The sequence below is a fragment of the Rousettus aegyptiacus genome, unplaced genomic scaffold (assembly GCF_014176215.1).
Source record: "Rousettus aegyptiacus isolate mRouAeg1 unplaced genomic scaffold, mRouAeg1.p scaffold_m13_p_3, whole genome shotgun sequence".
NCBI lineage: Eukaryota > Metazoa > Chordata > Mammalia > Chiroptera > Pteropodidae > Rousettus > Rousettus aegyptiacus.
Window position 1 is genome coordinate 144823526 of NW_023416306.1, and position 24361 is coordinate 144847886.

Here is a 24361-nt window from a genome sequence, read left to right on the forward strand (position 1 = left end):
TGTAAGACCACTCTAGAATCTTGTTATTAAGTCTCACAGTGGCTACTTAAAAAATACCTACTGGCTTTATAGAACAAGTAAAAAAAATAATGAAATCAAGTTATGGCAGGATTTTCCCCATGAAATTAGATTTTTCAAGGAAAACTATTCAACTCATTCGATGTAACTAAAACATTTATAATGGAATTCCAATGTATTTGTTTTCCCATTTGTGATCATGGTTTCATGTAATGGAAACTGTATTTGTTAAGAATGTGTTCATCAGTGGGCCAAGTAAAGCTTTTGATTTCCAATTCCTCCCATGGCAAGTCCTCTCTCAATATTTCACTTGCTTTCTTCCCAGAGCACTCATGAGAAATAACGACTAATATATATAAATTCCAGATATCAAAGACATTGCTCACAGAAGTTCCTTTGAAGTTATTATCAGTACCAGAGTGGCTCACAAAATGCCCCTCAAGGACAGATCAAGCACAACGGGAGACCATGCCATACATGCATTCATTCCATGGTCACTGGACATCTACATTTTTTAAAAAATGTGGATTTTAAACAGCAAGTCAAAAATGCAATGCCATCCTAATAGTATTGATCCTTTATCTTCCAAAATTTCTGGGATAGTGAGGACCAAAAATCATTAGCATCCTCCCAAGTCTCTGATACAGCCATAAATACTTGAGAGACAGAGAGAGAGAAGAGATTTCTAATCTCCTCAACCACTTCCCAGCTTTACAGGCATATTTTAAACAAATACTTGTTCCCTCTGTCTCTGGATACACATTCAGAAAAATGACTTGCCAGTCATTTTTGGTCAGTTTGAAAGGAGGGTTTAGGATTTATTGATATAAGAAAAGCAAGTATAAACAAAAAACATATTAACTACCTTTATACACTTTCTTCAGCTTTGCAAATGACAGGGACATCAATACCCTGTTAACTTTGCAGAGCGGTTAGTTATGTTGTTAAGGGCTTAAGAGGAAAAATGTGCAGGCTGGCACCCAGGGCCAACTGGGAAGTCAGCCTGAGGCCTACAGGGTGTCTGCAGGAGCAGAGCCCCTGTCAGCACTGGTTGACCCAGAAGCTGAATGTCGAGCTAATTTATATTCAGGCCAGAACATTCCATGGTATCAAGATAAATGAATAAATGGTATAAGGAAACCATTTTTTAAAGACCACATTACCCTGACGTGAATTAAAGGGTAATGGTAGAATCACCAGCGCCTCTCGAAATTTTCCACCAGCACTGACAGTTGAGACGACCCTGAAATTTTGGTGGAAATGACTATAAAATAAATCCTTTGGTGGAAAGCCCAAAGTTGAAGTGAGCAACTTGGAAACAGTAGGGTGAAGGTGGAGATGTAATATAGGGGAGTATATCGAGCAATGACAAGTAAAAAATTTCTCTGAAGTTCCGTTTTTTCTCTAATGCCCTTATGAATTTGGCATTCTAGCCATAATATATCCTTCTTTGCTTTAAGGTGAAAATTAAGTGTTGCTTGTTTCATTGGGTGTTGACCCTACAGAAAGAAGTACCCCTCTTCTCTCTGTGCCTTGTTACTTACACCCAGTTTGAGAAGCCTGGCCCTGATGGAAAGGAACACATTGGCAATCACCTAAGCTTTTTTGCCATAGTTCTCTTTAAACAGGCCAGTCCCCACTCCCGTTCTGTGAGAAAAATCCATAAGCTCTTATCCAAACTAAATACAATTGTCAACAAACTCATGCAAACAGTTATGTTATACGGTTAGTTATACAAGGGAGCTAACTCAGAGATACAAAATGAAGTGGCTGCAATTATTTGCTACACGCATTATTTTTATATAAATGAAAAACTCTGAAAAATAATTCAAAAATAAAGCTTCATTTTCTATTGAGTTTTATAGTTCAGACCAATTAAGGGCATACGCCGTGTCATCCACATTGTACCAAACACAAGGAACTGACCAGATTCCAGGGGCCATGGGATGTATACTGTGGGCACAGAAATATTCAAAATGATAGGGTGGCCAAATAGAAAACTATAGTACTCGTATCTTCTTGTAATTTTATTGTAATTTAAACTAAAAGCAAATTGAAGAAACACTTCCAAGGACAAAAGGTGATAAAATATACCTTCGGTCTCTTCCCACTTCCAATCTGAACGAGTCCTTCTAAAAGCCAAGGAACAGAAAGTATTTCTACCCTTCATGTCTCGAGGTAACCCAGATGGCATCATTAATTGGTCTCTCAATTGCAATGTTCCACCCATGAGAACCAAAGCTAGCTCCTCCTATTCCCCTGTTCTTTGGAACAGCATGGTGGCATGAAATTTGGTATTTCTGTTGTATCAGCAAAGGATCTGACCCAATGACTCACATCATGTTTTCCACAAATGGCAAAGGTACCCTGAAAAGTACTGCCATTAAACAACTCTCCAGCAACCAAGGAAGGCTTAACTCATGACTCCTTAAAACATGATGTGGGAAACAATAACAGTAACTACTCTGGAGTGTGGTGATGTTTTGAATTAGGCTGTGAGAGCCGCAGATTCTTTCAAGACAATAGCAGTCATTTACACAGTGGTATAAACAGCTGTCTCTGATGTGATGTTAAAGGGGTAGTATCATAACGAGCATATTTTCTAGATGAACTCCTATGACTAATATTCATTGATTAACAGCACCTATTTCTACTTAGAACATGTACAATGTTCCTTTCTGAAACAGACGGTTCTATTAACTTCTCATCCTTAGTCTCATTGTCTCTAAGATGGGGATGATAGACATAGGCTATTCAGGAGGAATACATGAGCTACAACATGCTCAGAAAAACTGCTCTGCTGTTGGCACATTAAAAGAAGGCAATAAAATTTAACTATTATTGCTATTATTATTGGTGAAACTGTTAGAGACATCACCTTACCAAGGTAAGGTACCCAGTTATAAATGAGCAGCTTTGGAACTTAACAATGGCTGCCATTTTTTAACACCTGTCAAATCTCAAGCATTATATTAGTGATTTATATATTCTTTAATCCTTACAACGGTAACACAAAGGTATTAAGATCCCAATTTCAAAAACAAGAAAACAGACTGAAATGCATCAATTAATTTCCTGAAGGTCATAAAACTACATTAAAAAACTATGCTCACTTCAGTAGCACATATACTAAAATAGAGCTAAATAAAAAAATAATTTTCAACAAAGGAGTTTTTAGGCAAGCAAAGCCTTAGCTTTATACTTGTCTCTGACCAAGGCCACTCACACATGGGTATCTGTGTATACACAAAAGTAGTCCAGCTTACTGAAAACTGCATGAGCTTTGGAGTCAGACAGACACAGACTTAAACAAAATGTCCAGCATTTACTAGCTGTGTGTCCCTCTTTGCACATCGGCATCCTTAACTATAAAATGCACTAATACAAATGTTGCGAGTCAGCCTAATATCTTCTTTACATCGGCTATGGAAAATGCAGGACCAAATTCATGTCTGCCTCTCATGAGTCAGTATACAGGAGCTAAGATGGCACCTTTTGTATAATAACATCATCTTTACCTTTGCTTAATTTTCCTTCATTAGTTTTATTTTCACCCTGATTTCCTCACTTCAAAAAATCTTATATTTGCCCTTTCTGAAAAAGTATATTTAACACATAAGGAACAAAACTGAGTAATTTATCAATTATTGATAAACTGATCCTGCACAACATAGTATCAAGTCACTTAATAACTACAAATGAAACCTTTCTTCATCATTTCAATCATTTCTATGGAAATATTAACCCAAAGTGTTTCCATCTAGTTGTAAAAAACTCTGTATGCATTAAGGTACTGAATCAACTTAAACTCTTTTGATGCTACCGTTTCTCAACATTACTTTGCCCTATCTTTGAGTCATCACATTATAAACTCAATAATTGAAAAAGTTCAAGATTGCTTTGCTTCATTGAAAAGAAAATCAGAAGACTCAATTGGCTACATTATTATGTATGGTAGATTATTTATAAAAATATGTATTTTTTAAACTGTGCAAACCTGACCTAAGTGTAAATCAATGTATGAATCTGGGACTGTGATCGCTTAATGAGTAAATGCTTACAAACTGAAAACTCTGGAAATCTGGTAAGACCCATAACCACTGCTGGCAGGGATATCACAGAAGACATCCACAGTCACACACAGCAGCTCAGACCATCGGAGACATCAAAAGAAGGAAATAGTCAGAGCCCAGCCTTTAAATTCATGCAGACCTGGATTCTAATCCTGATTTAATCGATTAACTGTGTAGCTAATGTTAGTATTAGATGATTCATAACCATTTCACAAACCCAAAGGAGACTCCATAGTTAGTGCAAGGATTCCTGATGCTTCAAAGACCCAGTTTAGGGGCATCTCACACTTCCCTCTACCCCAATCCTTACTGGACTGGACCCCGGGGAGGGCCCAAACCCATGTCTGTTCCTCATCACCTTCTCAAAATCTCACTTTCTCCTCCTCCCTCCTCCTTATGTTCTTAACTTCTCACCACTCCTCTCTAACCCCCACCTTTCACTTTGGTCTTCAAAATATTTCTTTTAGTCTCTCTTCTCCCATTTCATGTGTAAGCTAAAAGCAAAACATGCAACATAAAAATCAAAAAAGTCTTGAGCATTTAGGAAAATTGGGCTTAATAATAAGCCAGTGACATTAAGAGCCTGGTTAAGTTTCCAGAAGTTTCTTCAGAATCTCTACAAAAACCACATGGTGGGTAAAGCCTGTGCTTTGAAATCGGACCAATCTACATTCCACTTCCAGCTCTGACTCTTACTACTACAGTGTTCTTGGAAAAATCATATAACCTGAGACTCTTTTTTCCTTAACTGTTAAAGGGAGAAATTAAATGAGATAATTCAGGTAAAGCACTTAGCACAACACCTATGTGGCAAGTATGCAGGGAATGTTAGCTCTTATTAATCCTGCTATTCTCCTCCCATTTCTTGCATCTAGCATGTCTTTCACCACTAAGATTCAAGACACATTTTTAACAATCTTTTTCTGTAACAGTGCATAGAATAAGAAAACTTTCCACTGTTTTTACATACATGTATAAGAATTCAGCTTTATTATGTGCTATTGTGGGCTAGCCTAGAAACCTGGCCACTGAGGGGTGACAGGGAATATATTCCACGTTGCTAATTCAGTTTGACAAATTTAGATCACAGTCTGTGTACGAGTTTATAAGAGAATACCTTAGAGTCGGCCCTTAGTGGAAACAGACTCATTAATTCCTTTTAACTATTCCCTGGGTTGCTACCCAGCTCCATGCCACAGGTCTGGAAACAGAATTGGAAGGGAGTGCAGAACAAGGCTGGGATCAGAAAGAAGTGGTGATAACCAGAGAGGCTCCCAAGAGACACATGGCTCTTAGCCCTCAGTGTTAGATGAAGTGAAGAATGGAGTAGCCAGATCAAAGACTAAGCAAAAGTCTGTGTAACTGTGTTGAAATAATACACTGAGGTTCTCTCAGTGTAGATAGATACTTAGGATTACATTGGTTCCTTAGACCCTCAACAAGTCTCTTAAGCAGTGAACTTGGAAGGATACATTCTATAGCTAGTATATAGCTGTAAAGCAGCAACTCCAAAGGCAGTTCCTGCTTACCAAATGTATCTAAATTTCTAAAGCATGAAACTGGAAATCAAACCTTTTCCCCTTTGCAGACTCTACCCTCTTTTTATCATTGTTTCTGCTTCCCTTCTTTCTGCAGCCCTAGAATCTAGTGTGTTACAGTGAGTAGGTGAAGAAAAAAAATAGAGAGAAAAATAGAGAAAAAAATAGAGAAAAAATGATGAAAATGTTCACTGCATATTGTCTGAGAAGAGACTATATAAGCATCTATTGGCAAATGCATACTATCTCTTTCTCTCATTTACAAAAGTGAACTGTCTCTTTCTCATATGTGAATATGTCCTTTGGGTAAAAATCATCATAGAAGTCACTGGTAGATCTTTCTTTTGCTGTCTTCTCAAGCACGTGCTGTGTGTGAAATGACATAGATTCCTTATGTAAGATGTCTTTGTAGACCCCAATAAAGTATTAAATGACAAACTGTGATGTGGATCGTTGAGTAGGTATGTTTATCTTTTGATTAGTGTATTGAAAAAGTAATATATTCCTTCATTGTCAAGTGATTCTAAAATTTCAAATATGGACAAAATTTTGAAAATTTAAGTCAAAGTAAAAGTGATTAAATGATGTGAACCATTTGTAAAGCTAAAGAAATAATAGTTTGGGGACTTAATGACTTACATGCCTTAAATCTGAGTCAGATTTCTCTCGATACTAGTGTTATGGAAAAAGGATTTGCTGCTTCCCATCGGTCCCACGGCCAGATTTATTATTTATTACTGCTCTCTTCCATTTTAGCTCCCTTTGTCACTGTAAAGTAATCAAAAGGAAATTCCATATTTTTCTATGTTAAGTAGATTTCAGAGTCAGAAAAATGATGGGAGTTTTGCCTCTTAGGTAATGGGCTTTTCTTCTGCAATTACAAAAACTAAATACTGATTTCTATTTCCGAACATTGTTCTCTTTCTTCTGTCTACCACTTATTCACTCGACAAATATTTATTGTCATGCTGGAGCAATAGCGAACAAGGCAGACATAGTCCCTGTATCACTGCAGGTTACACAGGTGATCCTGGCTTCAGATGAAGCTTTATACATGACTCACACAACACCATTCAACTCTGCCTTCTTAGGACTGGTTCCATTCTCAGATTTCTTTTCACAGTTCCAAAAGGGCTACCAGCATCTCCTGGAGCTATCCCACTCACTTCCAGCCAGAAAGAGGATCCATTCCCCTATAGGTCAAATAAAGAACCTGGAACTGAGTCTTGTTGGTCTCAGTTAATCTGACCTGGGTCATGTGCCAACTCCCAACCAATCAACGTGACCAGGACTATGGGATATATAATGGGCTTACGATAAACACATCTCACCCTTGCATTCAGTCAGAGCTCACTGAATGATGTTGAGAAGTTCAGGACACTTTTTAAGAAACAAAGGAAGGCATGAAATTGATACTGGAAGAAACAACACACATCCACTACACTCCCTGCCATTACACAGCTAATAGCTTCTGAAGAATTGGCAAGATGATAGGAACCCACCAACTCAGTTCATGCATAAACTAGTTCTAATACATAAGGACTAACAACAATGTGTAGCCCTGGTAATCTTCCCATAGCAACAGGATGCAGGCCAACTGTCGTGTTAAAAACTACCACTGAGCAACCACCTATGCTCAAAACTGCTGACCTCTGGCAGTGATTTAGAGATGAAATCTTTCACTTCCAATTAGCCCATACTTTTATACATTCAGTGCTTAAGAATTCACGTTTATTTATAAAGTTCAAAGGTGCAGATAAATTTGACAAGAGATGCTGAACGTGTTTTCAAGAATGTTTTTTTTCCCTCGGCTAATCGTGATTTCGTTCACCCCATAGAGCTGATTAGAAAAATCTATAAATATCTGGCTCCATCCAAACCTCACATTAGTAGAAATATTCCTTCTCCACCTTGTTTACAACCTTGAATGTAGGATTTAACTCTAACCTCACATGTCATACTTCACCATCCATCTAATGGTCTCAGTCAGCGGTTCTTAATCTTAGCTGCGCAATGGAATCGCTTGGGAGCTTTAAAATATGTCTATGCCTAGGCCTCCGCCCTAGAGATTCTGTTATCATTGGTCCAGGGTGTGGCCAAGGTTAAGGACAGTTTCTCTAAACAGAACCTTGTTAGAGAGGAAGATGTGTCTCTCCTAGAAAAAAATGCCCAATTTGTACATGCAACTAATTTAAATGCTAGTCAGTTAAGAAACAGTTAAAATTGACTTAGGATTAAATCAAGTTCCGAAATAGGGGGAAATGTTTTCTAGATCAACAGCACGCCACCTATCTGTGCCTGCTTTTGCCCCCACTGCTACAGACACATTTCCACATCTCTAATGTCACCACCTGGTCTAAGCCACCATCTTCTCCATGGGCCACTGCAACAGGCTCCCAGTTCTCCCTTGCCTGCTGTCACACAGCAGCCAGAGTGAGCTCCTTAAAATATAAATTGGAACATGTCATGTCCTTCCTCAAATACCTTGAAAAGCTTCCCACTGCTTATGCTACGAAGTACTTAAGCTCTCCAGTCCACTTTCTGCCCAAACCCACCCCTACCTCAGTCACTACGTGTTGCCTACACTGACCTTTCATTTCCACTTCTTTTCCCTCTCAGGGCTTCTTTGTGCTCTTCCTTCTGCCTGGAATGTTCTACACACGCGCGCGCGCGCGCACACACACACACACACACACACACCTGATCTCCTCCCACTACATACATAAACATTCTTTACCTTGCTCACTTCACTTATTGCTAAGGTCACAGCTTACATGTCACTTACTCAGAGGTTGTCCCTGACCCTAAAGTGAGCCCCATGTTATTACTCTCTCAGCACCCTATTTTTTATCTTCCTAGTATGGCATTACTTGTATAGTCTAGATGCTCCCTTCTCTAGACTATAAGCTCCCTGAAGACATGGACAATTCTGTTTTGCTCGCCCATGAATGCCCCAGCACTGAACCCTGCCCTGACCCAGAGGAGATTCTCAATAAATACTCGGCGTAAATGGAAGACATGTATTTTTATTTTACCATTTACTTACACTGAGGAATAGCTTATGAAGTACATAGCTGTACTTAAGATGGTGTTTAGAATCCTGGTCACTACACTCTGTAAGTGTTCTCTTTCCAAGGACCTGCAGAAGAGTTTTTCAGTCTCAGTTCTAGGAACACTTATGTTTCTTCTGAGTAACCAGTTGATGGTTTGCTACCATATTCCATAAATCATTTGACTTTGATTCTATAATGATTCTATAAATTATTAGTCGACTATGCTTCCCTCTTTGCTTTGACTGATAAGAAACTCAGAGGCAAATTTGTGACCCTCCCCAAGCTCACCCGCTGCCAGCACCAGAACAGACTCTCATGATATGTGTATTTCACATTCTAACCTCACTCTAGTTTCATCTAATCAATCCTTTCTCCATTTTCCCTCTCCTCCTCATTTTTAACTATAATGTGTTTATAAGCCATCTTAAATACTCTCTGGAACTAAGCAAGACATAATAAATAAGTTAAATAATGACAACTCAGTTCTTCAACGAAAAGGGAACGAATATCTATGCAAAGAGTTGTGTTTCCGAGGATTCAATAAATAACACCTCTTTTCTCTGCTTAAGAGAAAGAAAGGAGCGTCACAAAGAAAAGGACTAGAATGGACTCAGGCACATGGATAATGGCGGGCTCCCTGATCCATCACAAAAATCAAGGAAAACAAAGGCCTGTGTAACTAGAGAAAGAGAGAGAGAGCAGAGCTTTTACTTCTCTGGGCAGACAGACTCCGAAGGGAAAGCGGCGAGGGCGGAGCAACGTGCGCCCCGTTACTGCTCTCAGTTTACCAAGCAGATCACTCTCCACTCTCGCCACGCCCCTGGGGAGCATCGACACTAAGTGACACTCCTCACGTGGAAACACTAAGCCAACAGAAAGGATGTCCCATCTCCCCAATATCAGACTTCAAAGCATTTATTTCAGCTAGTAGATATTTTATAACAAAGTTACTGCTGCTGTAACAAATTACCACAGTTTATTATATTTCTGGAGGTCAGAAATATATCTCACGAAGCCAAAATCAAGAGGTCGACAGAGCTGCATTCCTGCAGGCTCTCGGAGGGAATCTATTCCTTGATTCTTCCAGGTCCTGGGCTGCCTGCAGTCCTCGGCTCATGGCCCCCTTTGCATCACTCCAACCTCCACGACCGTTTGGACCACCAGGTAACCTAGGATCATCTCCCCAACTCAAAATCCTCAACTTGATCAGATCTGCAAAGTCCCTTTTGCCACACAAGGTAACATATTCACAGGTTTTGGGAATTGGAAGGTGGATTGGATGGGTGGAGCATTATCCTGTCTACCATTATTACATGAACTAATTAGATGTCCGAGGTATGAATTTGGGACGTGCTTAAAGCCATATCAACTGTAGGCAGTATCAGGTGCCATCCATCCAAGCCAATTCATGTATTCCAACTGTTCAGTCCAAAGACATGATATAAAATACTTTTTCACCGTGGAAAAATAGTCCAGGGATATTTCTAAAGCTGATTTTAACCCTGAGAAAACTATCACTTCTTCCTAATCGATAGCCCTCTAGCATGCAGCTATGTTAAAGAAGCTAGATTATTATTCCTCCTACCAGGAATTCACCACCCTCTCTGTGGTCCCCCGAACCCCCACTGCCCATTCCACACACACTCCTAACATTTCCTCCTTTCTCTTCATGGCCCCACTCCCATGCCCAGAAACATAACGGCATCAGAACCAGGACATGAAGATAAGAAGCATCTCTTCAAAACAGGAAGGGGAAGATGAGGTAATATTCGACAGAAATTAGGAAATTCCCCAAAACTATTGAAGAATTTGGCTGAATTTTTAGACAGTTTTTCTAGCTCTGCTGCTGGCTCTGGATTTTTTTTACTATATACCGTTTATTCCTCTTATTTTTCCTTACTCTTGACCAAAAGGTATACTTCTCAAGGCGAAAGCTCTTCAGAAACCAGGGTAGTGTCATACAAAGGGACAGTCAATAGATACTTCATTATTAATCATGAGCAACCAGCCATTATTTGCCTACAACTGCCAATTCCTAATTTCCTCATCATCTAAAAGAAAATGCACCTGAAAACAGTTGTCTCTTGAACAAAATGGTTTGAATTGCACGGGTCCACTTACATGCAGATTTTTTCCAATGAATACAGTTGGCCCTTTACATCCACAGGTTTTGCATCCTCAAATTCAACCAACCACAGATGGAAAACAGTATCTTCACATTCCCAAGCTCAGATTCCCAACTGCAGAACAAAAACACTGTTTTCTATCCACAGTTGGTTGAATACTAAATGTGAAGGGTCAACTGCAGAGTCAAGTCATACGCAGATTTTTGCCTTGGCGAGGGTCAGTGTCCCTAGTCCTGCGTTGTTCAAGGGTCAACTGCACTTCAAAAGCACGCAGGTGTTAGATATTTTAAACCATCTGTTTAGTATTTTCTTTCACTGGATTAGGCCACTACTCCCTTCTCACCTACCTCTCCTTTCCTCCAGCCATTTATATTTTCAGTGGGGGTCAGCACTTACTTTGTAAGGCCAGTCCCTTCTCACTCCTCCTGGGCTCATGTAGCAAAAACAATGAATTACAAATGCCATACCTCATGGAGAGCCAGAAGACATGATCCTCCGACCAAAGTTTAAAAAAGAAAACTTTTTGCTGATCGTCGAAGGGTTGGTTAGCCAATGTGATAACTAAAAAGAAACAACAACAAAAAACTAAATTAGTCTGAAGAGGTTAGTTAGTTCATTTATTCTATTTTTAAAAAATACCTGAAACATAATTAGTGGTATTTTTCTCTCTGCTGCTTGGCTAAGAAGTCAGATTTGGAAGCAGATCAGCAGCTCCAGCACCATTTCCCACCATCCTCCCAGGCAGCACGGTGATTGGAATGCTGATGGAACCAGTCAGTGGCAGAGGTTAGGGCCAAGGGCTTGGTCAGCTCCCCCAAGTCCCTCGATGTCTGCTTTATTGTTATTCAAGACTGGATCAGGGTTGCCTCCACTGTCAGTGCTGGGAACTAGACAAATACTCCATCACTGTCTATTTTGGAGTGTGCCCAAGTCATGGGCTCAATAGTTTTCCTTGTTTTCTGGAACTGATCGCTTTCAATTTGACAATTGTGTCTCCTGGCACCCACGCCAGAAAGTATCACCAAGATCTCCTGCTCTGATTTCCTGAATGCTAGGAAAGCTGCAAGTCTCCCGGAACTCAGGCTACGCCGGCCTACCAGATGCTCCTGAGATCCCAGTTAGAGTTTATCAGTTTGGCATGATCCTCTTTAAAATGTAAACTCTCCATGGAGTAGGGAATGAACATTATAAGCTATCCGTTCATTCAACAAATACTCATTTATTGAATGCCCATTACTTCAAGTTACTATGCTGGGCCCTAGAAGTTTGTCTTTGTATAAGTAGTTCACACTCTAATCAGTTATTAATCATTTATAGAACCTCGGTGTGTGGAGAAAAGCAAAGGGGATAGAGAGAAGGGGAAAGGAGGATAACAATTACTGTGCGAGAGGGGAGAAATGAGGGCGAGGGAAGCACGTCCAAAGGAGGTAAACTAATCTGACTTCACCAGCAGCTCCTAAAGCCACGTCTGCAGGCCGTCATGGAGGACAGACAGCAATAGTCAGTACTTCCTAAAGCCCAGAAGCACACTTTTGTAAATTCCAGAACTTCAGAGAGATACTCAGAAATCCCCATATGATAATGCCCATTAGTTGTTCTTATGCTCCAAGTTGTTGGGTATAATCTACAAAAATACTGAAATAAATAACTGAGAAAACCAGCCCTTTTTATGGTCTCCTGGCCCAAATTGCTTGCTTCCCTCCCTTTACCCAGGCTCTCACATGCTGAGGTCAATTTCCCCTCAGTGATGACCCAGGGGAGTGAGACAACATTTTCCAAGCTTGGAGATTACTTGTTTATAATTTCATGTTTAATACAGTCCTCTTTTTTGGCCGCAGTCCCTTCCAGGCCTCAAATCCCCACTGAGGAAACTGGCAGCCCCCTCTGGAGGCTCCCCTGAGAGCAGATGCTTTCAGCTCTTTGGAGGCCTTATAATGTGATTATACCCCCACCTCCTGAATTTCCGAAGACCAGTGAGTGGATAGGTGAGAGTGAACATCCCTGCTGCTGTCCAGACCCTGGTCCTTTCTGCATTTCTTTAGTGGAATATACCTCCCTTTCATATATGTCTGTCAACCACCTGAGGGACTCAAAGAAGCCACATTTAAAGAAAGGATGAGAACCTTGTCTCTTAAGCGTGGCCTGCAGACCAGAAGCAAGGGCACCACCTAGAAGCTTATTAGAAATGTAGAGTTTCAAGCCCCATCCACTTTAACATGAACCGCCATCACCACCCAACCCCACCTCCCCACCCTTACCCACCATCCTTGTGATTGAAATGTGCTTTCAAATGACAGTAGGGGATGAGACAGCTCCAGCCCTGCTCTCTCCCGTCTCATACTCAACTGAAGGGACACTGCTCCACGTGCTATCTTTTCTATCTCTATGTTGGAGCCACATGGCTCTTGCCTTGACTTTGACCACGGTATCTCTTCCACCATCAATAGACTGGTCTGTGTCATTGGTGAGCAAAGCATTGGCAAATCCTTTATTCATTAACCTCATGCTTCTATACCTCATGCCTGTGTCCCTTACCTACCGCGATGTACACCTAATAAACTCTGTGACTAGAAATATCCTTTTACTTATTACCCGTTTGTTAAATCCCTATAGCTAAGAGCTTATACATCATAAAGCTCTTATATTAGTCAGGATTCTCCAGAAAAACAAAACCAATAGGATGTGAATGTACGTAGAGATTTTTATTATAAGGAATTGGCTCACATGTTTATGGAAACTGGGAGGTCCAAATCTGCAGTGTGGGTCAGAAGACTCCAGACACAATGCAATAGTGGTTACTAGTGGGGTGGGGGAGTAGATGAGATAAAGGGGGTCAAATATAGGCGATGATGGGGTAGGTGAAGTGGGTAAAGGGGATCAAATATATGGTAGCTGAAGAAAATTGGACTTTGGGTGATGAACACACAACAGAATATACAGATGTCAAATGATAATGTAAAACTGAAAATTATATGATTGTATTGACAATGCTACCCCAATAAACTTAATTATAAAAAAAAGAAGAAGAAGATTCCAGACACAGGAAAGCTGATGATACAAATGGAGTTCAAAACTTTCTGTTGGAGAATTCTCTACTACTTAGGGGAGAGTCAGGATTTTTATTCTACGCAGGCCCTCAACTAATAGGATGAGGCCCACCCACATTATGGAGGGCCATCTGCTTTACTAATTAAAATGCTGATCTCATCCAAAAACGCCCTCACAGAGACACCCAAAATGTTTGACCAAATATCTAGACATCCCATGGCCTAGTCAAGTTGACATATAAAATTACCCATAATCGCCCTTAGAAATTCATGACGAGAGGGGAGGGAGAAGCACAAGAGCTACAAGGTGGATCACCAGAGCTGCAGGAAAGGTAACAGACATGTCGGCGCAGCCTTCCCGACTGTGCCAACAGTGTTGTCCTCGGCAACATCCTTGGTCCGCCCTTTTCCCTTCACCAGTGCGCTCATAGAGGACAGGGCTCAGCAGCATATAATTTCATGCAGAAAAGAACAGGCCGGACAGAGTGACAAGAGTCTCTTTACCGGCCTTCCCTCCACCCCATTCCAGGCACCACCGACAGCTATTCACTTAAGAGCCAAGCCCAGGCCCGAACGCCCTTTCTGCCACAGCCGACTCGAATCTAGAGCTTAATAATCCTTTAGAACAGATTTGGGTTATCCCAGTTGAAGGGTCACAGGTCAAGATTGAGAGAAATAGAGAGAGACCACAGACAGTGCAATCTGGGCAACAAGGCCAGGTTAGGACAGCCCTGGAGATGCCATGGAAGCTCTGAGCTAGACCCGAAGAGCCTATCTCAACTGAACCAGCTCCTGGAATCTGCCCTGGAATGGAGCCCACACTGGGGTACCAAAGATTGGTTCCAATTAGAGTAAGCCACCCCCTCCCCAAGTCCCCTTTCTTTCCTCTCCAACTTCTTCCTCATTCCTCCCACCAATCTTTGTCTCCAGCAAATTTGACCTCTTTTTCTCCTCTTTGATATTGTAATTTCTCTGTAACTACTGACAAAGCCTCTGAATACCCCTCCTCCACAGCTCCACTGCCATGCCAGGTCCCGAATGCCTAACTTCGCCAGGATGGTGCTGGTTTAGTGAAGACGATTTCACCGCCTCCACACATGCAGTCCCGATCTCATGTCCTCATGCCTTCCACTAGTTCAATCTCATTTTGCTTCTGACCAACTAGTGGTGACTCAGCAGGGCCATCGAATTATCTCTTATTCCCCTTTGTACCCTCAGCCTTTAACCTTCTGATCTAGCAGGGATTGCAGTTCCAACTACCAGAGGTGTACTTGACAATGTGGTAATTTAAACTACTGAACATCTCTAGGTTCCAAGAGAAAGACATGATGCTACTATCCTAACAATTTGGCAAACAACCCCTTGAGCTGTCAAATAAGTACCTGTATTATACGTGTGTCGGGACACAAGAAAGGTTATTAAATTACAAGTGTTTATACTCTTTCCCTCTTTCTGTATCCCCGCCCCCCTACTCCCCCCCCCCCGCCCCCACCCCAGGAAAGAAAGCACCTTTGGCTATTCAGCTTCTCTCTTCCAAAGCCCACAGGAGGGGCCAGTAAAGCTCTGGGCATTCTTGTGCTGGCAGAAAGGAGACTGAAATATTTATAGAAGGTGGGCTGGTCAAGAATGGACAATAGGGACAAAGCCTCAAGGCTGGAAGAGGGTATAAAAAATATTGAGAAGATGATTTTAAGAAGTAGTGCTATGGTTTATGATTTAAATACTCCTTTGGTGTCTTCATCTTTCACTTAAAAGCCAAAATGGTCTATTAAAGACTTTGGGTTGTTAGTGTTTTGTGTCCTTATTGAGACCGTACCACATGGTTCCCTGCTTATTTGTTATACTTTTTAAAGCTTTGAAAATACACAGAAACTCAACTAGATTAAATGTGCCTCGTATAAAATATGACGGAAAAGCATCAGCAAAGCCAGCAATAAGAATTCAAAGCCTCAGATTACTAATTCATTGACACCGTTGACCCCAGAGGCCAAGCGCTGCATGAGGCTTCTTTCTTGTTTTGAGAGGCAATACAAACCACAGGTTCTGATGATAACGAAAACTTGGTGCATCCCTTTACTGGCTCTCCTTAATAGGACTGGCTAGCCATGAACTTCACATTGCTGATAAGCATCCTCACAATTATACCTTTATACTTAGATGTTGTAGTGAAAAACAATTGGGGAAAAATTATGTGGACAAGAACATAAAATTGGTAGATATTACCTTATAAAAATTCGGAGAAAATTCTTAATAAAGTTACAAGATAAGCTTCCATTCATTCATTTAAGAAATGATTCAAGAACTGTTTTATCTCAAATTGTCATACATACATCTTCTTTTAATCATTAATTAACCAGCAAATATTAATGTTTCTTGACAGTTGTTATGAAGTTAAAAAAAAAAAAAAGTTGTTACCTGAAAAGAACCCCTATCCTGGTTAGGGATATTAGACTAAGATAAATAGAGGGAAAACCCCACAAATACATAAAATTCTAGGATCCTGAATAACAATGAGGCAGAAGAGTAAACATAATCTGGGACAACCACCACAGACAAAAGTAGAAAACGGAAAAATCACTTAATGTTTTCCAAGTTATCTTGTACTGCTTTGGAAAAGAATTACTGGTAGCAGAAACACACCCTCTAAATAGTCACCTAGCTAGTTTATTTCACCAAGCCTAGACATTGTTAATAAAAGGCTGTGTTTAGAACCAATTTACTGCTGTTGTCTTTACAGCTCATATACTTCTTTTGGTTTACAATGAATAGGTGTTGGCAGATTCCAGCATCTTCAAATGCATAATATTTTCTTGGTGCCTTCAAAAAGCAAGTGTAGGTAAAGCATTAGTGGTTCATCATAATTCTCTGAAAAAGATCAGCTGTTCTGCAATACACAATTTATAAACTTCCACTGCAGATCTATTCATCACATGCTCCTACTCATTAAAGTATAAGCTTAGTCCTACAGCTTAAAACAAATCTAGGCAAGCCTAAGACAAAAATCAGAGTGACCAAGAAGAAATGGTAGAATTTAAGTGACAGGAGACAACTCAGATGACATTTAATCCAATCAGTATGTAACAGTAATAATAGCAACATAACCGCAATTGTTGAGTACCCAAATATCTTTTGTTTCCCCCATTTACATGGTAACAAATTATGGGAAAAAAATTAAGTGTTTTCTATAAAAATTTTTACATCTGCAATGTAGAATTTTATCTCCTACCATCTAGCATTATACCCTCAATATTTTACCACATTCCTCAATATCCTTTAAAAAGTTACATTGTCAGGTTGCTCCGTAACTGATGAGGACCAATCCTCAACGACTGACCATGCAGGTTGTTTCCAACTGTCTTCTATTATAAACACTTTGGTGATGAACAGTCTTCTATGTATATAGTGGTGTACCCATGCATAACTACTCCTGGGAACACACTGCAGAAGTACGATTGCTGAGTTAGAAGTAGACCCATGTTTAGGCTTCTGATCTATACTGCCCAATGGCTTGCCAGGAAACTTGAGCCAATTGACATGTCCTGCTGCATTGGGTGCCATATCATCACGTATTCACCAACTCTGGGCATCATTACCTTTGTCAATTTGATAGGTCAAAGATTGCATCTTGTCTAATTTGCATTTTTGTACTCCAATATTCAATGGCCCTTTATTTACAAATTGCCTATATTCTTTATTTTCTTTTGCATTATTATTCTTATTGCTTAGAAAGCACCCTTACGTGTCAAAGATACGCACTCCGTCATGTTTCCAACTCAAAACTCCTCCTGGAATTACTTTAAACTTATTAAATTGTGGCGGTATAACATCTTTACAATCAGAGCTTCCCACCCAAGATCATGAGCTGTTTCCCATCTGTCTTCTTTTATGTATCTTGGCAAAGTGCTTCCTGTGCTTCTTTTCATAAAAGTCTTGCAGATTACTAGACACATTATAGTGTTTGTTGTTGTTGTGAAGATATTTCCATCATATTTTCTAACTAGTTATAGCTGGTACCTGATAGAATTTTTATGAGCCTAATAATTCTTTGAAAACTCTTAACAGGAACACACTATTCCACTTTTATCATCACCTAGGTGTTTGAATATCCTTAGTGACTATTTCCAGACAAGGAGGGGAGAGCGCTGTTACAGACTGCCTTGTTCCAGCTTCGTGTGTCAGATATGACAGGAAAGCAAACATCTGTGTAGCATTTTATAAATTTATTTTCCTTGACATTACTTCATCTGCTATTCACAAAACCTGTCTTAAGTGGATGGGATACTCTAGAGTAATCGAAATATTATATTCTTGTAATAAAAGATGAGGAAACTGAGTTTCCAATATGAATCACTCCCCTGGGGAGCTTTGTAAAAATGTAGACTTCTGGGCCCCACCCCAGATGTATTTCCTCAGAATCTTAAGGGTGGGTAAAGGGAACCTGTGTTTTTAACTAGCTCCCCCTGGTGGCTACCATGAAACATTTAGATCACCAAGTCAAAGTCAAGGCTAAAATTCAAAGTTTCTGCCTCTAAATTAGGTATTTATTCTACCGTACCTCAATCAGGGCTTGATTATTGTGAGTTTCTAGTGATGTATAAATATAACTAAAGAGTAAGCATTTTTTCTTTACACAGGGGATCTGCAAAAATGTATGCTCTGGTTTGCCGAACACAAGTCTCCATGTGCAGGCTTCACTTGTAATTCAGTCACTTCTTCCCAAAATCTTAATTAAAAGACAGCTCCCCTGCACTCTAGGAGTAATGCCAGGTTGCCTAGCTACTATAACTTACACAGCCACATGAACCTTGGGACACCTTGGCAGTGGCCCTGCCCCACCAGCCTGGAGTTTAGGAACCCTATAGCTGGTGAAAGTTGCCTAGAAAAGGGGAAGAGTGCCCTAAGCACAGACCCCACCCAGGGGAGCCAGGTTTCCATGGCATCCCCCACAACAAGAAGGACAGCTCTAGCGTAAGTTGTCACTGCTCAGGACCCCATCCTGCCACTTAGTGTTCAGAAAAGTTCATGGTGACCCTTCAGGATATGCCAAAGATTCATCTAGAGAAAACGGATGGCTCAGAGAAAACCTCCAGTTTGGTTGGGAGTTTAATGCACTTTTCAGTCACTCAACCAATATTTATGGAGCTATATGCCAGGCCTATGCTAGCTGTTAGGACATGAGAATAAATAACACACAGCAGTTTATGGCCCAGTGGGCAAGTAAGCATGGAAGAGAAGCTGAAGGTATTTGGCGGCCATCAAGGAGGAGTAATGGAAGTGAGTTTTCCAGGTTATGTGAGTTTTCCAGGATGACAGGTATGGGGAAAGCATTCTGGAATTTCTTTTCCAGAATTCCAGATGGAACAGCTTAAGCAAAAGCATTATAAGTACAATAGATTGCAAGAAGTTTGGATTGTAGGAGGGTAAAAAATAGAAGATGTGAAAGGTAAACCAGAGGCCAGATTACAAGGACCTTGTACATTCCTGGAAGGTATCTGAAATTTATCTTGGAGATGGCTGGAGACACAGCTGCGTGAACTGGTTGCAGTAAGGAAAAGGCATCACAGAAGATGGAGCCTGGAGGATGGATGTGGATTAGGAGGAGCCTTTTGCAATAGACAAGGTTGGGGGTGAGGGGCTGCACTGAGATGGCTACAAGGATGGTAAAGAGGGATCAGATTCCAGAGGAACTTAGCTGGTAAAACTGGCAGGATGTGGAGACTAAACAAATGTTGGGGAAGGATGGGTGAGACCAAGCAAGACTCTGAAATTCTAGGATGTGGATGTCACGAAATCATGGGTCTGTCTTTGATTTGGCCCCATCCCCAGTCAGTTCCAAGAGTTCTCCCCAACCCTCCTCTTCCATCAGCAAACAAGTACTGACAAGGGAAGGCCTTTCCTGCCACCCAACACCCAGAAGCAGTACAACTTCATTCCAGCAAGCTCTGCTGCCTAAAATATTATTTTAAAAGCCATTTGCTCAGTGATGCCACCTTACGTTTGTGTAAGCTTTGGTGTACAAAATTTTCATATTCATAATCTCCTTTGCCAGTAAAAAAAAAAAAAAAAAAAAAAATGAGACAGGGAAGCTGTGGTTTGCTCAAGGTCCCAGAGTTCTTTCACAGTGAGTCAAGGGCTCTAAGTTCTTCTGCCTTAAAATTTGGGGCAGTTACAACTTGGAATAACTACAAACCAAGTCTCCTATCACAATAGGCATACCTAAAGAATGAAAGAGAAAGGACCAGCAATGGAAGATGCACAGCAGATACATTAACCTGTTCAAATGGACTCCTGTTACTGTAGGACAACTATATAGACCTCACAAAAGGAAGTCCTCAACTCAGAGTCCTAACATTTTCAGGAAGCCTATTTGGTTTTCTCCTCAGTCATTATTCTACAGAAACAGGATCTCATGCCGGTACATCAAATAACAGACTTTCCCAAGCAACTTTTTCTTTCTCTTTCTCAATCTCTCTCTCAATTTCTCTCTCTTTCTCTCCCTCTCTCACCCCCCCCTTTCTTTCTCTCTCTCTCTCTCTCACACACACAAACACCCACACACACAGAGACTACTGCTCAAGAAGCAAGAAGCATTCTTTGCAAAGAAGTGTAACAAGCAGGCTGAGGTGAGCCATGTAGATGAATGAGAAGGATTTCATACCACACTAAAAGAGCCATGTATATTAGAAGGATGGAACCTCACCAGGAAGGAATTCACCATCATTGATATTTATGAAAATGTATTGTTTACTTGTAGTTTCATACTGTTTTTTAACTTTTTTTAATTTTAGGGGAATCTTATCCCAGATGCTTCTGAGTTGGTTCCTTATAAAACATATGTGCATCTACGGCCATGCCACCCTGAACAAGCCCGATCCCATCTGATCCCGGAAGCTAAGCAGGGTCGGGCCTGGTTAGTGCTTGGATGGGAGACCACCTAGGAAGACCAGGTGCTATAGGTGTAAAAACTTTAAAAAAAAAAAAAAAAAAAAGGATTGTAAGCTGACAAGTTCCTTGCAATCTGTGAGGTCAACCAAGGGTTGCCTCACCTAAAATATACACATACACACACACACACACACACACACGCACATTTGCAAAGTTTAAACTACGTCACAAGCACACACGAGCAGCCCCGAAAGTGAGCACTGGAGCTAGGTGAGTCACTGTCCCAGACAAGATTTTTCAGAAAGAAGAGCAGGGAATAAGAGTCAGTTCAGAGAGGGAAAAGGTCAGTATATGCTGCTGAAAATACCCAGTCAGCAAGCATGATGAGGGTCAGAATTGTGAATTTTGATTTAAACCCTTCATTTCTTGTAGTCTCCTAGACATAGATAAACTGCTATGATGATTACCCTCAACTTCTGAAAAGCTCATAAAGAATTTTTATGACCCTTTTGGGTAAACACAATGTGTTCATTTTTCAGGTGAGAGGGATAGACCGTTATCCAACATCTCACCAAATGAGTAGCAAAGTGTGGACCTGAATTCAGGCATAAAGAAAAATTATCTGAAACTTGGCTATAAAGCAAAGAGCATCATGCTGAAGCAGTGTTTAACACTTTCCCCAAGGGTTAATAATTGAGGAGACACAGCTTTGTGAGGTGACAGAAATGATGCAGGGAGTAAACTCAGGTCCTGCCTGGGACATTTTCTCTCTAGGTGAAACCGACCTTTAAGAAATCGAGCCCACTACTTAGATCTCACTAGCACCTCACTCCAACTCACAAAATTAACCACTTCAATCTACGCAAAGAAGAAACACAGGGAAGCAGGTTTAATGGATTTGGAGAAGAAGGCCTTCATTTTACATTCTTAACAGGTCACTGACACTTTTCACACTTTACTGAGAGAACCATCTGAACCATTAGCAGGTCATTTGACCCACTCTCTTTAAAACCTATCTCAACCCAGAAAAAAAACCCTAATAGCTCTAAGAATAGAAGGTGATCTGGGATTTCAGCCTGACCACTGTCTATCAAGCAGATTTGCTGGCTACAGGCACTTCCCAGCAGTTAGTGTCTTACGAGGGAGCTTCAAGCTGCAGCTTTGCACATTTTGAAGAACTTTCTTCTGCCTGAATTGTCCCTGGTGTCCCATTTCTATACTATGTAGTCAGCATCTACTGTGTTTGCCAGGAACTGTGCAGGACGTGGGGTATGGAGATTCTTTCCTCAAGGGTCTTCCTGTCCAGTGGGAGATAAAAAAAACACAGACCTAAATAGCTATCATTTAGGGTAGAAAGTGATGAGTAATTCACAAATATTAAGATCCCTGATGTGCCAGTCAATGTGCACTAGGTATACAGTGGAGAGCAAGAGAGAACGGGCCTGTCCCTAGACAAGGTTCAACAAGCATTTCTTGAAGGAGGGAAAGTAACGATTGTCCAGCACCTACTACGGGCCAGGCTATGTGCCAGGCATTTTCTTATTTAATTTTCTCCTCACAAGTACTCACTTCGGTAGGTAATGTTATCACCATTTTTAACAAATAAGGAAAGAGGTACTCAGAGATATTAGGTGACTTTCCCAAGGTGACTCAGATAGTGACTAGCAAAGACAGGACTGGAGCGTGGAACCACCTGACTTAAAAGATCCAGCTCTATCAACCTTGCTACATTTACTATTAGCATGTTAGAGCATACCTGCCTTCTGCGCTATTGTGACTGATTCATTTCCAAACTGAGAGGTCTCCCAGGACATTGCAGCCTGTTGGCAAGCAATAAGGCATCCGCTGCTAGCCCAAGATAAGGACTCACAAAGCCATTTGTACAACCCACAATCTGTGATTAATGCTTGGATCTGTCTCTAACTGTCCCTAGAGATTCTCTATCATCAACAATGTGATCCACTTATCTTATCCTTCCGATAAAACAGGAAAATAAAAAAGACAGAGAAGAGGGAATAAAAGTGATTTCCAGAGATAGGGGCGCAAGCTCTGCCTCCTTCCTTTCCAATCCCTCCAGCATGGCTGGCCAAACACAGAGTAGACTACCACTACACAGCCAAACTGAGAACCGATGTGGCTTCCACCCTGACAGTGTCATACTTCTGCCTGCCATTTTGCCTTAAACCAAGGAAATTATTTTAGTTCTTCCTCTTTCACTTCTCTTCGGGGGGGGGGGGGGGGGGGTAGAGAGAATTCAGGACTTTCACAGCTTAAAAAAGCCTTCAGAATAAAGTCCAAATTAGTGGTTTAGGGCAGCCTAACCCTGAATGTCCAGCTCTTCTGCCCCATCTCCCCATGCACCCCTGGCAGCTCATGAACCACCCTTGTCCTGCCCCCAGTGCACCCTAGGTAGTTTGTGAACCACCTTTGTCCCACCTGCCAATGCACCTTGGGTAACTTTTGTCCATCGTCGGGACTCAGCTCAGACACGTCCTCCTGTAAGCCTTCTCTAACCGCGACCCAGCCGTGCGTGTGCGCAGACACAGTAGGACCCCGCTGCGTGTTCCCAGGCCCCACCGGCACCCACACGCACGTACGCGCACGCACAGTGATACCCCCGCCACACCCCTCCACGGCGCGCAGGCGTAGCGTTTACTACGCTGTGTAGTGCTTAGGCTTTGCTAATAAACCCATCCTCTCCACACCCTACGACAAGATTGAAAGTGCGTCTGGTCTTTCTGCTCCCAGGACTGAGCAGTCCGGGAAGCCAGTAAACCCTGGAGGAACGCAAGGCCGAAGGGAAGGGAAGGCTGTGCCCAGACTCAGCCCACAGCCCACCCTTCCTGGGCTGGCACTTGCCTCAGGCCTGGTACAGTTCTCTGTAGTCAAAGCTGCCAAGGAAGAAAAGGGTGAGGCCTGAGGACGAGCAGGCCGGAGGGAATGGTTGTTCTCTGACAAAACTCAAACAGTAGTTTCAGGGCTCCAGTGACAAAGGTCAGATCCATTTCTTAGAAACATTTGCATTGCCTAGTGGAGACGTGAGGATGACTAAGCTTCTAGCGCTCACTCCATAGTGGCCCTGGGCCTGTAGGTCATGGCACCATGCAACAGAGTCTCCGGAACAGCTGCCCCTAACCTGCATGTACTGGGTTGCCAGAGTTGGATGGAGTCGGGTTCCCCACTTAAAAATACACATTTAAAAGCTCATCTGAGTAGCTGTAGCTATGTTATCAAGCTGAATTCATGTTGATCGCTAGAGGCAGGAAATTCTATATATAATGGCTGAATTGATTCCCTTCATTTCTGATCAGTGATTAGGTAGTGAATTGGTCACAAAGGAAACCATTTAGACAGATTTCAGGAACATCTGATTAGACTCGAGCAGAAGCATACAGGAAGAGGAAAACAATAGGACAAAGAGCTCTGGGCCACACGGTCTCACCTTCATTTCCGTGGCTAGCCTGATGTTGGAAAGGAATAAAAACGTTTAAATGTCCCTCTTCTGTCAGTGTTGTTGCCAGGGTTGGATGGAGTCGGGTTCCCCACTTGAAAATACACATTTAAAAGCTCATCTGAGTAGCCGTAGCTACGTTATCAAGCTGAATTCATGTTGATCTGAGT

At 41.4% G+C, this 24361-nt stretch overlaps 1 protein-coding gene and 1 pseudogene across 1 annotated transcript in view; both read left to right on the forward strand.

Moving 5' to 3' along the window:
• RHOJ (ras homolog family member J) overlaps nt 1-24361 on the forward strand; it is a 76391-nt gene that overhangs the window by 26660 nt on the left and 25370 nt on the right. The gene's annotated exons all lie outside the window — the stretch shown is intronic.
• Nucleotides 20696-20814, forward strand: LOC118600882 (annotated as a pseudogene).